The sequence below is a fragment of the Pseudophryne corroboree genome, chromosome 4 (genome assembly GCF_028390025.1).
Source record: "Pseudophryne corroboree isolate aPseCor3 chromosome 4, aPseCor3.hap2, whole genome shotgun sequence".
NCBI lineage: Eukaryota > Metazoa > Chordata > Amphibia > Anura > Myobatrachidae > Pseudophryne > Pseudophryne corroboree.
In genome coordinates, this window is record NC_086447.1 from 679,824,517 (window position 1) to 679,841,827 (window position 17,311).

The following is a 17,311-nucleotide window of genomic DNA, read 5'->3' on the forward strand; positions in this document are numbered from 1 at the left end:
ACATCATGACACTAAACCAGTTGTTAAAACTACTTTATTTAAGAAATGTGAATTATACATAATTTACGTGAGCTATAGACTGTAGAGAAAATAATAATAGAAGCGAGGAATACTGCACCTCACAGAAATGGTGCAATTTCGTATCCTTCATTAAGACCTAAAGGATACAGAGTTTGAAGTTGAAAGATCCAGTACATTTCACGTCTTGACAGTTTATTCACAAGGTCATCGTCTCTTTCTCCTAGCGTGACATGTTCAATTGCCTTGTTAACTCCTCAGGATTGGAATTATGTTTCAAAGTGAAATGCCTTGGTACTGCGTGATTGTCCACTTTATTCTTTATAATTTGGGCATGTTCCTGGATCCTCATCTTAAGAGGTCTCTTTGTTTTACCCACATATTTCATTCCGCAAGTGCATTCCAGTAGGTAGATCATAAGAGACTCCCTCAGAACTCATTGGGGAATCTTGCTAATGGATCCAATCCTAAAGGAAATTTTACCTCCTCAACCCCAGCTCATTTTCAGGAAGTCTAGAAATTTGAAGGACATTATCGCATCAAGTATGATACCGGAAAAAAACTGTTCAAAGTGGTCTGAAATGTGTAGGATCATATAAATGTGGAAAGTGTAACGTGTGCAAACACCTACATCGCAACAGGAAGAAGTTTAGTGATGCAGAGGGGAAAAAGGAATACACCATCAAGGAATTTATAAACTGTAATACTTCATCCGTGATCTACCTACTGGAATGCACTTGCGGAATGAAATATGTGGGTAAAACAAAGAGACCTCTTAAAATGAGGATCCAGGAGCATGTCCGAAGTATAAAGAATAAAGCAGTGTGGGCCGGATCAGTACCAGGGAGGGAGACTACCTGGGAAGTTTTAGTACTGCATGTATTTTTTGTTATTTATAAATTACAATTGTATTTTTTATCAGTTTTATCATGTCTAGTTCTCTGCATTTTATACTCTTTTAGAAATTATATATTTTTATAAATTTTTATACCTTTTTATCATATTTTTAGAAGCCTATATCTATTATTGAACATCACTAGTCGCCGCACCCCTATCCCCTCTTTTCCAATTCACATACCACAGTAGTATACCAATACTGTTATTTTTTAGGGGTTGGCTGCCGCCCTGATATTGGATTTGTGTGTTCTAAATGCTGTAGTCATATAGAATTTATTTTGTAACTAGAGCTATAACTCACAATTGGCGCTGTACTCTATTTTTTCCGTAAATTTGTTGTTGGTATACTGTTACCGCTGCCTGGTGGGACTAAGCGCTCAGTACTAGGCTAAAAATGTTTAGAGGTAGTGACCGCACAACCAAAAGGAATGATGTGTCAAAAGATTTTTAATGAGAGTAAACAGAGCACTGAAACGACACCTACACAAGAACTTGATGATATGTTCTGGCGGGTGTAAAAACTCCTCATTAAAGAAGTGAAAACATGGTGGGTCATAAAAGGACTTGAACATTATGTTGCAGTTAAAAGAGTACCCAGAGACCTAAGACTTCTTATACAACCTACCCTGGGGAATATAGATCCAAAGTTTCTAGAAGAATGGGATTCTATTTTACATTCCTGTTCCATTAGTCTAATGAGGCTACTCATAACTAAGAAAAAGACCACCCTTGTGGAAATGGAAACTGAGATCAGAACAAAAGAATCAGAGATGGTTATTTTTAAAGACAAGGAGGATTATAAAATCAATGAGAAAGTATTAAATAAAAAGCTGGAACACATGGAGGAGGAGGTGATTAAAGGGGAAGAGAAGAAATTTCTACGGGACAAAAAAGACTATGACCAGGGACTTACGAAAACTTGGAGCAGATTCAAAGCTCCGGGTTACCAGCCGAACAATATGGGAAAACAACAATGTAAAACTGTACCAGACAAAGGGAAATTGAGAAGGAAGGGAAGCACTGATTCACCATCCAGTCCATATGTAAGAACAACCAACAGGTTTACCGCTCTTCAGAGATTGGGATCCATTACCGACCAGGATTTATCAGCAAGGACAGGCGCACAAATGAAAGACACAATAAGGAATCCAGCGAGAGAAGACAGCAAAAAAAAAAAAGGAATACACCATCAAGGAATTTATGAACTGTATTACTTCATCCATGATCTACCTACTGGAATGCACTTGTGGAATGAAATATGTTGGTAAAACAAAGAGAACTCTTAAGATGAGGATCCAGGAACATGTCCGAAGTATAAAGAATAAAGTGGACAATCACGCAGTACCAAGGCATTTCACGTTGAAACATAATTCCAATCCTGAGGAGTTAACATTCAAGGCAATTGAACATGTCACACTAGGAGAAAGAGGCTGTGACCTTGCGAATAAACTGTCAAGACGTGAAATGTACTTGATCTTTCAACTTCAAACTCTGCATCCTTTAGGTCTTAATGAAGGATACGAAATTGCACCGTTTCTGTGAAGTGCAGTATCCCTCGCTTCTATTATTATTTTCTCTACAGTCTATAGCTCACGTAAATTATGTATAATTCACATTTATTAAATAAAGTAGTTTTAACAACTGGTTTAGTGTCATGATGTCTATACAGTCAAACCACACTGGTAAACGCCCAATCTCATTTGATCTTGGAAGCTAAGCAGTGTTGGGCTGGATCAGTACCAGGGAGGGAGACTACCTGGGAAGTTTCAGTACTGTAAGTGAACTAGAGGCTTAAAAAAACAATTATTATTATTTAATATATGTCATCCATCACCTGTATATGCAATATAGATTATAATCAGCACTCACTAAGCACTTCACACCTTCTTTATTAGCACTAAAGTATATATTAATGTATATTAATAATTTTATTTTCACTGGTTCTGGATTTCCTTTTAGATTAAACAATATAAAAATAACAATATATAATCCTAAGTATATAAAAATCACAATTCATATAATTAACCCTTTGTAATTATTGTAAGCACACTAAATAACAACCACAATACTTGTATATTCTGATTTCCTTTTTATTTATTATCTATGCCACGGCAGCTGTTAATTCATAGAATACAAGACACCTATTTCAGCAAGAGATATGTCTGCAGCTACATGAAAATGGCCGCCATCACCTCCACTAAATAGAAGGAAGGAGGAGAAAGCATACAGGAAGCTGCCTGCATTCCGGGATGCGGTTCACCAAGGCCTGGACCACAGAGGACGTACTACCCAGGCAGCCAGCGCGTGTGCAATGAAGAACCAGAAGTGTGGCGGAAGTTGGACACCGGCGCGACGTCAGACGGACTTTACAGGAAGTGTGGTGGAAGCACCACACTCACGATATGTGGAACTAAAACTAGACTTTCAAACACTTGTTTTCCATATATTTAAGAAAGGACATAGTCCTTACATATTTCCCATAATACTCCAATAGGTTTATCCTTTTTTCTTTGGACCACAGTTACTTATGAGATATGACAAACAGGAAGTGATGTCACAACCAATTAACTAATATGAGAGGTATAGATTTGAGCCCAGTCCCAGCATTAGATCACCCCTTGATGAAGTCCAGAACGGACGAAACGCATTGGGTTCCCTCACTGACCTCCATTCTATCTGAGATAAGTTTGACCGCCTAGGTTTTTAATCCACTCTGTTTTTCTGACCTTATGTGTTTTTTGTTATTTAGAAATTAAAATTGTATTTTTTTATCAGTTTTATCATGTCCAGATCTCTGCATTTTATACTCTTTTAGAAATTATATACAGGTTGAGTCTCCCTTATCCAAAATGCTTGGGACCAGAGGTATTTTGGATATCGGATTTTTCCGTATTTTGGAATAATTGCATACCATAATGAGATATCATGGTGATGGGACCCAAGTCTAAGCACAGAATGCATTTATATTACATATACACCTTATACACACAGCCTGAAGGTCATTTTAGCCAATATTTTTTATAACTTTGTGCATTTAACAAAGTGTGTCTACATTCACACAATTCATTTATGTTTCATATACACCTTATACACACAGCCTGAAGGTCATTTAATACAATATTTTTAATAACTTTGTGTATTAAACAAAGTTTGTGTACATTGAGCCATTAAAAAACAAAGGTTTCACTATCTCACTCTCACTCAAAAAAGTCCGTATTTCGGAATATTCCGTATTTCGGAATATTCCGTATTTCGGAATATTTGGATATGGGATACTCAACCTGTATTTTTATACCCTTTTATCATATTTATAGAAACCTATATCTATTATTGAACATCACTAGTCGCCGCACCCCTATTCCCTCTTTTCCAATTCACATACCACAGTAGTAATACTGATATTTTTTAGAGGTTGGCTGACGCCCTGATATTGGGTTTGTGTGTTCTAAATGCTGTAATCATATATAATTTATTTTGTAACTAGAGCTATATCTCACAATTGGTGCTGTACTCTATTTTTTCCATATATATATATATATATATATATTGTCAAAGTCGAAAAATATAGCGACCTATGATGCCTTGTACTAACCCCATGCGCTTGCCCGCTGCACGTGCACATTCTCTCCCGTGCGTGCGCATATTCGCAGTTGCGTGACGGCGCCTCCACGGTCGTGCGCTCAGGCGCGTGGTATGCGCATTTACGGTAGAGTTTGTGTGCGTCTGGCGGGCGACTCGATCGTTACATAGTTAATCTAAATAGTGTATTTTATAGGTTATGGTCCCCTTAATAATATCAGTAAGTTTCTTTAGTGTAACTGGTTCATGGACAGAGAGATCCCTCTTTACATGATACGAAGGGTCAGACAGGTTTTGAGCAGTGGTGTTTAGTATGCAACGGAAGAGTATATTATTAGTAACATTCCGGTGTTGGTTTGAAAGAGATTAATCGCTCCTTCGTATAGTTATGTTTATAAGAAGTTTATGGACATTTACTGTATTTGCAGTTGATTATCCATGCGGCGGGAAACCTGAGATTCCCTCCCACCTGAGCAGTTTGAAATAGTCACAGCCCACCTGTTCGAATCAACCTATGACCTTTTGTTTTAATGTGAAGACAGAGTCCTGTGTCCAATGAACAATGAGATTGTAGGGCCCTTTGTAGTGTACTGTATGTAGTGTATATAAGAACAGCCAGCCTGGGCCAGCTCAGTCTTCTCTCCACAAAAGTTTTCATCATTGACTAACTAGAGAGCTGGTTCCAGGACTGCGCTAGCGATCATTCCCCACGTGTGTAAGTTCTCTGTAACCAACTTATTCTCTGTTTGTATTTGCCATACTCTCTCTCTCTCACTGTTATTGTTTAGGATTAAGACGCTATTGTATATATATGTCCAGTTATTCTGTTTAGGTGTTTTATGTTAGTGCTGTAGTGTATAAGCTTTTAACTGTTTTCCCCTTTTTACATAGCTAAATCACGTTAGTAAAGGTGTTGGAACCTCAGCAAGGTGTCTGTGTTTCACTAGCTAGTATAGAGGGTTTCTGAGCGTCTCAATCGCTCAAGCAGCTTTTATATAATAGAGGTTAATCAGCGTTACATTGTGTTAACATTACTAGACCAAGGTTTACAGTATAGGCTTAGCCTTTCATTGTGTTGCATACAAGGTTTACTGTGTGTCATCCTGTCAGCGTCTGCGCCGCTCGTGTTCCTCTCGTGGACACAGCGTCCGCTACGCTAGTAGCGTAGCATTACGGTGCTCGGGCCGCCTATAGCGTGCTCGATACCCAGCGTAAGCCGTGAGCGAACGTGACGCTCGTGCGTCTCGACCACGGCCTAGCGTCTGCTACGCTAAGTGCGTACCATTACGGTACCCCGTACGCCCATTGCGTACTGAGTCTCTTTCCAATATATAGTGAATGTTATAAGATAAATAATTAGCTTTATCAATATATATAGGGAAAAAATGGTCGCACACATAACTGGTAAAGGTTGGTCTGCCGACACATAATACGGTAAATGCAGTCTGTGACAAAGAGCCCGCACATCCAAAGTACTGCTTCAAAAACTTTTATAAAACATTCAGAAAAAGTTCACATAGCTCCATATAAAGTGCATATATCCGGAATGAAGGTGCTCATAAGGCACCGAAACAGCTGTTGACACCATGCTGATGCTCACCGGAATTTGCGGGACATGGCTATATTATAGACCACCCTGGCAGGCTTGTATACCTTTATAATTGTCCTGATTCCGGATAAATGCACTTTATGTGGAGCTATGTGAACTTTTTCTGAATGTTTTATAAAAGTCTTTGAAGCAGTACTTTGGATGTGTGTGCTCTTTGTCACAGACTATATATATATATATATATATTTATATATTTATATATGTATATATCTATGTATATATCTAAACACTGCTCAAAAAAATAAAGGGAATGCTTAAACAACACATCCTAGATCTGAATGAATGAAATATTCTTATTAAATACTTTGTTCTTTACATAGTTGAATGTGCTGACAACAAAAACACACACAAATTATCAATGGAAATCAAATTTATTAACCCATGGAGGTCTGGATTTGGAGTCACACTTAAACTTAAAGTGGAAAAACACACTACAGGCTGATCCAACTTTGATGTAATGTCCTTAAAACAAATCAAAATGAGGCTCAGTAGTGTGTGTGGCCTCCACGTGCCTGTATGACCTCCCTACAATGCCTGGGCATGCTCCTGATGAGGTGGCGGATGGTCTCCTGAGGGATCTCCTCCCAGACCTGGACTAAAGCATCCGCCAACTCCTGGACAGTCTGTGGTGCAACGTGGCATTGGTGGATGGAGCGAGACATGATGTCCCAGATGTGCTCAGTTGGATTCAGGTCTGGGGAATGGGCGGGCCAGTCCATAGCATCAATGCCTTCTGCTGACACACTCCAGCCACATGAGGTCTAGCATTGTCTTGCATTAGGAGGAACCCAGGGCCAACCGCACCAGCATATGGTCTCACAAGGGGTCTGAGGATCTCATCTCGGTACCTAATGGCCGTCAGGCTACCTCTGGTGAGCACATGGAGGGCTGTGCGGCCCCCCAAAGAAATGCCACCCCACACCATTACTGACCCACTGCCAAACCGGTCATGCTGGACGATGTTGCAGGCAGCAGAACGTTCTCCTTGGCGTCTCCAGACTCTGTCACGTCTGTCACATGTGCTCAGTGAGAACCTGCTTTCATCTGTGAAGAGCACAGGGCGCCAGTGGCGAATTTGCCAATCTTGGTGTTATCTGGCAAATGTCAAACGTCCTGCACGGTGTTGTGCTGTTAGCACAACCCCCACCTGTGGACGTCGGGCCCTCATACCACCCTCATGGAGTCTGTTTCTGATCGTTTGAGTAGACACATGCACATTTGTGGCTTGCTGGAGGTCATTTTGCAGGGCTCTGGCAGTGCTCCTCCTGTTCCTCTTTGCACAAAGGCGGAGGTAGCGGTCCTGCTGCTGGGTTGTTGCCCTACTACGGCGTCCTCCACGTCTCCTGATGTACTGGCCTGTCTTCTGGTAGCGCCTCCATGCTCTGGACACTACGCTGACAGACACAGCAAACCTTCTTGCCACAGCTCGCATTGATGTGCCATCCTGGATGAGCTGCACTACCTGAGCCACTTGTGGGGGTTGTAGACTCCGTCTCATGCTACCACTAGAGTGAAAGCACCGCCAGCTTTCAAAAGTGACCAAAACATCAGCCAGGAAGCATAGGAGCTGAGAAGTGGTCTGTGGTCACCACCTGCAGAACAACTCCTTTATTGGGGGTGTCTTGCTAATTGCCTATAATTCCCACCTGTTGTCTATTCCATTTGCACAACAGCATGTGAAATTGATTGTCAATCAGTGTTGCTTCCTAAGTGGACAGTTTGATTTCACAGAAGTGTGATTGACTTGGAGTTACATTGTGTTGTTTAAGTGTTCCCTTTATTTTTTTGAGCAGTATATATATATATATATTTATATATAAATAAATTTATATATAAATAAAATGTATTTATTTTTTTGATTATTATTATTATTTTATTTTCCTTCAGGTAATGGGTTAGTAACACAATCTTGCTGTTGGGTTACATAGGTAGAACATGATATTTGGCACACATAATGGAAATATACTATACAGTGGTTAAAGTAGATTTTGAGCTCGAGCTAGTAAACATTAAAACCTCTTTTCTCCATCATTTCAGCTGGAGAAAATATTTTTTTTTCCTCTTCTCCCTATTTATAGAAGAGAAAACTGCAATGAAGTCATAGATATCACTGAGTTTTCACTTTACAGCCTGCAAAGGTTTCAGTGGAGAGTGATACACAGAGTGACCGAGGGACATACACGCGATGACAGTAGCACATATACATGGGGTGACAGTGGCACGAATACATGAGGCGACAGAGGGACATACATATGGTGACAGAGGGGCATATATATGGGGTAACAGAGGGTCATAGACATGGATTGATAGAGAAACATAAACAGGTTACTAATGCAAACCCCCCCCCCCCCCCCCCCCCCCCCAAAAAAAAAAAAAAAAATCTGGTGTTGCCATCCCCCATATTACTTTTTCCCTCACCGTATTAGCCAAAGATCTGTCTAGCACCCAATGCTGCTTATCCTGGCAGTGTCCTATCCTGTGTGTGCCGGGCTGGTTGGGGTTTCCTGCTTTTAGAAGCATGCAGTGCCGCACAAGTGCAGAAGATGATGTTTGGGCTCCAGCAAGCCGCAGGTGTTAAAAGGCTGTCAGCCTCATCATTACGTCTCTCATAATGCCTGGGGAAAAGGGGCTGCAGAGTCTTTATGGGGTAAATTTACTAAGGTGGGAGTTATTTAGAACTGGTGATATTGCCTATAGCAAGCAATCAGATTCTATCTATTATCTTCTATAAGCAGATAGAAAAATGTTAAGTAGAATCTGATTGGTTGCTATGAGCAACATCACCAGTTCTAAAAAAAAACTCCCACCTTAGTAAATTTACCCCTATAAGAGAAAACCTGCAACTGAAAACAAGTGCTCTACGCTTGAAGAAACTTTTTGTGTTTTTGTAGTATTAGTTGGGTATGACTTAATTAGTGCCAGGTGGCAAGGTATTTATTTTGATGTTTTATTTTATTTTGCTGCATAAAAAAAAAAAACTGGTTGAGGTCAGTTGCACCAGAAACCTTGGACTTGTGTGAACTCTCAGCTGCTGTGCACTGCCAGCTGCCCCAGGAGATGGTACCTGTTCCATAACCCTGTTACAACTTGGTGGAGAAATTGCTTGCAAAAGATCTGCGCATAGTGAAAGAAGTAGCAGGCTTGAGATACCTGCAGAACGCAAGTCTGTGTTTGCCTGAATAGAAGCTAATAGAAACACCACACAGTAAAACTGCAAGAGCAATACTCTACAGAGATTTTTTCGCAGCGTGACACGTGCTGGGAGATGTGGTGCCTCACATGCAAAGGCAAGTCCAAGTGGAACAGTTAAAGAGCCAGATCCTCCCTTTTTGTAAAATAGCGCTGATACATGTCCTGGGTAAAAACGGCTACAAAGTTGCTGGAAAAACTTGATAACATGGAAGACATAATTAAGGCCTTGCTACAGCAGAGCAGCAGGAAGCCACTAGGAAACATCAATTGGATGGCGAGACGATACGGATGCAGAACCAGGACCGTGAGAGCTTAAAAGCGGTAGTGCTGCATCTTGCAGCACAGCCTGGAAATGCTTCCTCTAATGGCCCAATCAGCTTCATATGAGCTAGTCACTTTCTTCAAAAAATGACTATGGCTGATGTAGAGGCATATCTGACCCCCTTTGAGAGAACTGCTGAGTGTGAGAGGTGGCCTAAAGAACAGTGGGCCAGCCTGTTGGCACCCTATCTTCCAGAAGAACCTCAAAAATCTTACTTTGTCTTAAGCACTGCAGATACTCTGGACTATGAAAAGCTAGAAACTGAAATCTGTCAGTCTGAGCAAAATGAGCTCACTGCTGTGTGTACTACATAGACAAGCCTCCCCTCTCAGAAATGCACACCCTAATCCACTTGACCAAGAAATGGTTACAACCAGAGACATTAACTGGACCTCAGTTGATTGAAAGAGCTGTCATGGACCATTATTTGAGGTCACTGCCCATGGTTTTGCACAAGAAGGTGAGCCATAGAATTCCTAAGACAACTGACCAGTTAGAAGAAAATGGACAGCAGAGGAACTAATGACCAAACTGTAGCAGCCCCTAGATCCCCCCTCCCCTCCCCCCTTCCCCACCCCCAGCATTCTGTGGCTGCTGGCTCCCCTTAGAAGTGTATTATAGAGAAGGCATGTGTGTATGCATGCTATTGCTACCACTGCTGCCTCCTGCAAAAGTAACAGGTAGCGAAAGAATAAACTCCCACTGCTCCCATTGAACCACCTTTGTTGGCTCCCCATACATACAAGTACGCTACCTCCTGCGGCTGCCCCTGCTTGTTGTACTGTAAGGCTAGTGGGAGCGTGTGTATGCACGCTCCCGCTAGCAAATGATATGCCAAAACTTTTAGTCCGCAATGCGTAGCATCACAAGCAGGGGTGGATTTGGATGCCGAGACAATTTTCCGGTTGGTTGACCATTTGCCCCACTCTGCCAGGCCGGCCCATCCGACACTGACGGATGGTCCTGGCCTACACTGCCAGTGCTGGGTGATATGCTTCCAGGTTTTAAGTTAACTGTGGAAAGCAAACCACAACAACCTGGTTCCACCATACCTTCTGACTAGGGAGGCCAATCCCAGGTTCAAGATTGCGGTGTGCATGCACACACTTGTTTTCTGCCAGGCAGCGCAGATAACACTAGCAATGCTCAGCTCCAGTGTTGCCAACTCTGAAATGAAAAACAAGCAACCAATGACTGAAAAATAAGCCCAAAACAAGCCCAAACCAATCCTAAGCAGCCCAAAAAAAAGCCCAACTCAAGTTTTTTTTTTTATATATAAAAACAAACATTATTGTTTGTCTTATTAAAATACATATAATTATTTTATAATCTGCCTTTAAGGTCTTTACAATGATATTTATCAGCACAAAACTGGCTTTTAAAGAATACTGGAATTTTTATAAATATTATAGTTAGAGTTGTGAATTTAAGATACTATACTTTCATGTTTCCTCTAAAGAAAAATCTCAAGTGAAAATTGTCAACTGTATATACTGTATCTGTGGTCATTTGTATTCACTGTGAAATATTTATTCGATGGAAAGATAAAACAAATAATCTTACAACATCCAACTTTGTACTTCTATTAAATAAATAAAGAGGCCAAATCAAGGTAACAAAACAAAAGATTATTAAGACAATTCAAAATAATAAATGCATATATAAATATTAAATAGTAACTCAATTCAATAAATAACATAGGAATTACTGAGAGGTAAAGTGCATTGCAGATGGCACACTGTGAGGTAAAGTGCATGGCACACTGTGTGAAGTAAAGTGCATTGCAGATGGCATGCTATGTGAGGTAAAGTGCATGGCACACTGTGTGAAGTATAGTGCATTGCAGATAGCACACTGGGGGTCATTCCGAGTTGTTCGCTCGTTGCCGATTTTCGCAACGGAGCGATTAAGGCAAAAATGCGCATGTGCATGGTACGCAGTGCGCATGCGCTAAGTAATTTCGCACAAAACTTGGTAGACTTACTCACGTCCGAACGAAGAATTTTAATCGTTGACGTGATCGGAGTGTGATTGACAGGAAGTGGGTGTTTCTGGGCGGAAATTTACAGTTTTCTGGGAGTGTGCGGAAAAAACGCAGGCGTGCCAGGATAAAACGCAGCAGTGTCTGGAGAAACGGGGGAGTGGCTGGCCGAACGCAGGGCGTGTTTGTGATGTCAAACCAGGAACGAAACGGACTGAGCTGATCGCAGTGTAGGAGTAGGTCTCGAGCTACTCAGAAACTGCTAAGAATTATTTATTCACAATTCTGCTAATCTTTCGTTCGCAATTCTACTAAGCGAAGATACACTCCCAGAGGGCGGCGGCCTAGCGTGTGCAATGCTGCTAAAAGCAGCTAGCGAGCGAACAACTCGGAATGACCCCCACTGTGTGAGGTAAAGTGCATGGCACACTGTGTGAAGTAAAGTGCATTGCAGATGGCATACTGTGAGGTAAAGTACATGGCACACTGAATTACAAAGGTTTTATGTAAAATGGATATAAGCAAATTCATCTGAGCTGTCTCCATCGTCTATAGAAGCTTCCATGTTATACATTCCTGAGTTGAAGCGCTGAAGCATATTGGTAGTTGGTTTAAAATCCATGCAACAAATACCCAAGGGTCTTAAACCATATCTGACATAAAGAATACCACATAAAGTGGTCCTAAATTGCTTCACTGTTGTGTGTCTGGTCACTGGTCAGTGTCTTTGTTGTTGTCATTGTTAAAAACAAATTAGCCCTACTGAATACACACAACCGGCAGTCGGCAACAATAGACATAAGGAATGACTCATCATCATTTCTTTAAGACTCTATTCATCCACAACGTCTCACCTACAGTATGTCAGTGTGAGGATCTGTGTTATATGGATGAATGACTAATTATCTCTGAAAGTTGGTGTCAGTGATACCTAAAAACAAAAGAAGCCCAAAAACAAGCAGCAAAAAAAATTATAAGCCCAAAAACAAGCAACAAGCAACCACCCAAAAAAATAAGCAACCAGAAGAAAAAACAAGCCCAATTCCGCTTGTTATAAGCTGAATTGGCAACTATGCTCAGCTCAGACACTGCTGGGGCCGGCCCCTTACTGCCCTGGTTGCCACGGACATGATAAGCCCTCCTCTTCCTGCTACTGGCTGAGACACTGGCTATGCCTCCTCTGTGTCTTCTCCTCACCATACTGGCTGTCCTGGTTTTCTGCTGCACTTGTGGATGAAGTAGGCAGAAACTGGGCCAGGGCCCAGGGGAACGATGACACTGCCTCACAGAAATTGCAGTGTTTCAGTGTCTCTGTGTCAATGTGTGTGAGTCAGCTTCTATATCAGCATCTGTGTCAGCATCTGTGGGTCAGCATCTCTGTGTTAGCATGCCAGCATCTGTGTGTCAGCATCTGTGTGTCTGTCAGTACCTGTATGTTAGCTTCAGGGTGTCAGGGCCAGTGTGTCAGTGTCTGTGTGCCAGCATCTGTGTGTCATGAGTCAGCATCTGTGGGTCAGTGTATCAGTATCTGTGTGTCTGTGTCAGCGTCAGTGTGTCAGCTTCAGTGTCTCTGTGTCAGCATCTGTGTGTCAGCATCCATCTGTGTGTCAGCATCTGTGTGTGTAAGTGTGTCAGCATCTGTGTGTCTTTGTGTCAGCATGTGTGTCAGTGTGACATTGTCTGTGTCAGTGTCTGTTAGCATCTGTGTGTTTGCACCTGTGTGTCAGTGTGTTCATGTCATCGTCAGTGTCAATGTGTCAGCATCCGTGTGTCAGCGTCTCTGTGTGTTAGTGTCTGTTCTTTAGTGTCACAAAACTATGCATTTCATTCTTAACCTTGATTATCAGCATATAGCCTCTAGGTCCACACTATGTATGACTTTTCAGCACATGGGTGCAGTGCAGTAATCACTTTTGCTTTTACACATGGTATTCGTCCTAAAAACTGCAGGAGTTCAAATGGTGATAATGATTATTATTATTATTATTATTATTATTATCCTTTCTTTATATGATGCCACTGGGGTTCTGCAGCTCCTAACGAGGTATATAGGCAAATGAGCAAAACAAGAAATCAGCAACGTACAGTGCAAGACAATGCAGGACAAGTGCATGATATGTAGGCATTGTGCAATTAGCAGTCGAGGGTTGGGTGCCATTGTGGGGAGTATGAAGTGAATGATGGTCTAGGTGGGAGAGGGAAAGGAACATGAGCAGAAGAGGGCCCTGATCATGAGGTCTTGCAAGAGGCAAGGATGACTATGACTGCCTTCTAGAGATGAGCGCCGGAAATTTTTCGGGTTTTGTGTTTTGGTTTTGGGTTCGGTTCCGCGGCCGTGTTTTGGGTTCGACCGCGTTTTGGCAAAACCTCACCGAATTTTTTTTGTCGGATTCGGGTGTGTTTTGGATTCGGGTGTTTTTTTAAAAAAAACCTAAAAAACAGCTTAAATCATAGAATTTGGGGGTAATTTTGATCCCAAAGTATTATTAACCTCAAAAAACATAATTTACACTCATTTTCAGCCTATTCTGAACACATCACACCTCACAATATTATTTTTAGTCCTAAAATTTGCACCGAGGTCGCTGTGTGAGTAAGATAAGCGACCCTAGTGGCCGACACAAACACCGGGCCCATCTAGGAGTGGCACTGCAGTGTCACGCAGGATGGCCCTTCCAAAAAACCCTCCCCAAACAGCACATGACGCAAAGAAAAAAAGAGGCGCAATGAGGTAGCTGACTGTGTGAGTAAGATTAGCGACCCTAGTGGCCGACACAAACACCGGGCACATCTAGGAGTGGCACTGCAGTGTCACGCAGGATGCCCCTTCCAAAAAACCCTCCCCAAACAGCACATGACGCAAAGAAAAAAAGAGGCGCAATGAGGTAGCTGTGTGAGTAAGATTAGCGACCCTAGTGGCCGACACAAACACCGGGCCCATCTAGGAGTGGCACTGCAGTGTCACGCAGGATGTCCCTTCCAAAAAACCCTCCCCAATCAGCACATGATGCAAAGAAAAAGAAAAGAAAAAAGAGGTGCAAGATGGAATTATCCTTGGGCCCTCCCACCCACCCTTATGTTGTATAAACAAAACAGGACATGCACACTTTAACCAACCCATCATTTCAGTGACAGGGTCTGCCACACGACTGTGACTGATATGACGGGTTGGTTTGGACCCCCCCAAAAAAGAAGCAATTAATCTCTCCTTGCACAAACTGGCTCTACAGAGGCAAGATGTCCACCTCATCTTCACCCTCCGATATATCACCGTGTACATCCCCCTCCTCACAGATTATCAATTCGTCCCCACTGGAATCCACCATCTCAGCTCCCTGTGTACTTTGTGGAGGCAATTGCTGCTGGTCAATGTCTCCGCGGAGGAATTGATTATAATTCATTTTAATGAACATCATCTTCTCCACATTTTCTGGATGTAACCTCGTACGCCGATTGCTGACAAGGTGAGCGGCGGCACTAAACACTCTTTCGGAGTACACACTTGTGGGAGGGCAACTTAGGTAGAATAAAGCCAGTTTGTGCAAGGGCCTCCAAATTGCCTCTTTTTCCTGCCAGTATAAGTACGGACTGTGTGACGTGCCTACTTGGATGCGGTCACTCATATAATCCTCCACCATTCTATCAATGTTGAGAGAATCATATGCAGTGACAGTAGACGACATGTCCGTAATCGTTGTCAGGTCCTTCAGTCCGGACCAGATGTCAGCATCAGCAGTCGCTCCAGACTGCCCTGCATCACCGCCAGCGGGTGGGCTCGGAATTCTGAGCCTTTTCCTCGCACCCCCAGTTGCGGGAGAATGTGAAGGAGGAGATGTTGACAGGTCGCGTTCCGCTTGACTTGACAATTTTGTCACCAGCAGGTCTTTCAACCCCAGCAGACCTGTGTCTGCCGGAAAGAGAGATCCAAGGTAGGCTTTAAATCTAGGATCGAGCACGGTGGCCAAAATGTAGTGCTCTGATTTCAACAGATTGACCACCCGTGAATCCTTGTTAAGCGAATTAAGGGCTGCATCCACAAGTCCCACATGCCTAGCGGAATCGCTCCGTGTTAGCTCCTTCTTCAATGCCTCCAGCTTCTTCTGCAAAAGCCTGATGAGGGGAATGACCTGACTCAGGCTGGCAGTGTCTGAACTGACTTCACGTGTGGCAAGTTCAAAGGGCATCAGAACCTTGCACAACGTTGAAATCATTCTCCACTGCACTTGAGACAGGTGCATTCCATCTCCTATATCGTGCTCAATTGTATAGGCTTGAATGGCCTTTTGCTGCTCCTCCAACCTCTGAAGCATATAGAGGGTTGAATTCCACCTCGTTACCACTTCTTGCTTCAGATGATGGCAGGGCAGGTTCAGTAGTTTTTGGTGGTGCTCCAGTCTTCTGTACGTGGTGCCTGTACGCCGAAAGTGTCCCGCAATTTTTCTGGCCACCGACAGCATCTCTTGCACGCCCCTGTCGTTTTTTAAAAAATTCTGCACCACCAAATTCAAGGTATGTGCAAAACATGGGACGTGCTGGAATTTGCCCATATTTAATGCACACACAATATTGCTGGCGTTGTCCGATGCCACAAATCCACAGGAGAGTCCAATTGGGGTAAGCCATTCCGCGATGATCTTCCTCAGTTGCCGTAAGAGGTTTTCAGCTGTGTGCGTATTCTGGAAAGCGGTGATACAAAGCGTAGCCTGCCTAGGAAAGAGTTGGCGTTTGCGAGATGCTGCTACTGGTGCCGCCGCTGCTGTTCTTGCGGCGGGAGTCCATACATCTACCCAGTGGGCTGTCACAGTCATATAGTCCTGACCCTGCCCTGCTCCACTTGTCCACATGTCCGTGGTTAAGTGGACATTGGGTACAACTGCATTTTTTAGGACACTGGTGAGTCTTTTTCTGACGTCCGTGTACATTCTCGGTATCGCCTGCCTAGAGAAGTGGAACCTAGATGGTATTTGGTAACGGGGGCACACTGCCTCAATAAATTGTCTAGTTCCCTGTGAACTAACGGCGGATACCGGACGCACGTCTAACACCAACATAGTTGTCAAGGACTCAGTTATCCGCTTTGCAGTAGGATGACTGCTGTGATATTTCATCTTCCTCGCAAAGGACTGTTGAACAGTCAATTGCTTACTGGAAGTAGTACAAGTGGGCTTACGACTTCCCCTCTGGGATGACCATCGACTCCCAGCGGCAACAACAGCAGCGCCAGCAGCAGTAGGCGTTACACGCAAGGATGCATCGGAGGAATCCCAGGCAGGAAAGGACTCGTCAGACTTGCCAGTGACATGGCCTGCAGGACTATTGGCATTCCTGGGGAAGGAGGAAATTGACACTGAGGGAGTTGGTGGGGTGGTTTGCGTGAGCTTGGTTACAAGAGGAAGGGATTTACTGGTCAGTGGACTGCTTCCGCTGTCACCCAAAGTTTTTGAACTTGTCACTGACTTATTATGAATGCGCTGCAGGTGACGTATAAGGGAGGATGTTCCGAGGTGGTTAACGTCCTTACCCCTACTTATTACAGCTTGACAAAGGGAACACACGGCTTGACACCTGTTGTCCGCATTTCTGGTGAAATACCTCCACACCGAAGAGCTGATTTTTTTGGTATTTTCACCTGGCATGTCAACGGCCATATTCCTCCCACGGACAACAGGTGTCTCCCCGGGTGCCTGACTTAAACAAACCACCTCACCATCAG

The 17,311-nt window shown here is 43.0% G+C and overlaps 1 pseudogene; it reads left to right on the plus strand.

Annotated features, from left to right (window-relative positions):
- Positions 1 to 2,576: 2,576 nt before the first annotated feature.
- Positions 2,577 to 2,696, plus strand: LOC134912044 (5S ribosomal RNA; annotated as a pseudogene).
- Positions 2,697 to 17,311: the final 14,615 nt, after the last annotated feature.